Raw genomic sequence first — 237 nt, 5'->3', positions numbered from 1 at the left:
AAGAGTGAGGGTTTATTTTCATGAACATAATTGGAGGCGTTAACGTCCTGTTGAAAATTCCCTCCTGACCTTTGAACATTGATGTGTGTAATCTCTTAACTTGGTCTACATTTTGTGCCACAGGTTTCAGAATGATGAAATAAAACCGCACGGCCTCTGCTTTTGAAGCTCACATACACACACCTTCTCTGTCATGCCAAGTGCTAACGCTACAGTAGGTCCCGCCCTTTCTCAGAG

The 237-nt window shown here is 43.5% G+C and overlaps 1 protein-coding gene across 1 annotated transcript in view; it reads left to right on the top strand.

The window, feature by feature from the left end:
• TAF15 (TAF15 RNA polymerase II, TATA box binding protein (TBP)-associated factor, 68kDa) overlaps window positions 1-237 on the top strand; it is a 21,289-nt gene that overhangs the window by 14,520 nt on the left and 6,532 nt on the right. The window lies entirely within an intron of this gene.

The sequence above is a fragment of the Buceros rhinoceros genome, unplaced genomic scaffold, assembly GCF_000710305.1.
Source record: "Buceros rhinoceros silvestris isolate BGI_N320 unplaced genomic scaffold, ASM71030v1 scaffold39013, whole genome shotgun sequence".
In the NCBI taxonomy this organism is placed as follows: Eukaryota; Metazoa; Chordata; class Aves; order Bucerotiformes; family Bucerotidae; genus Buceros; species Buceros rhinoceros.
Note: the sequence above shows the minus strand (reverse complement) of the source record. Positions and strands in the feature narration are given on the sequence as shown.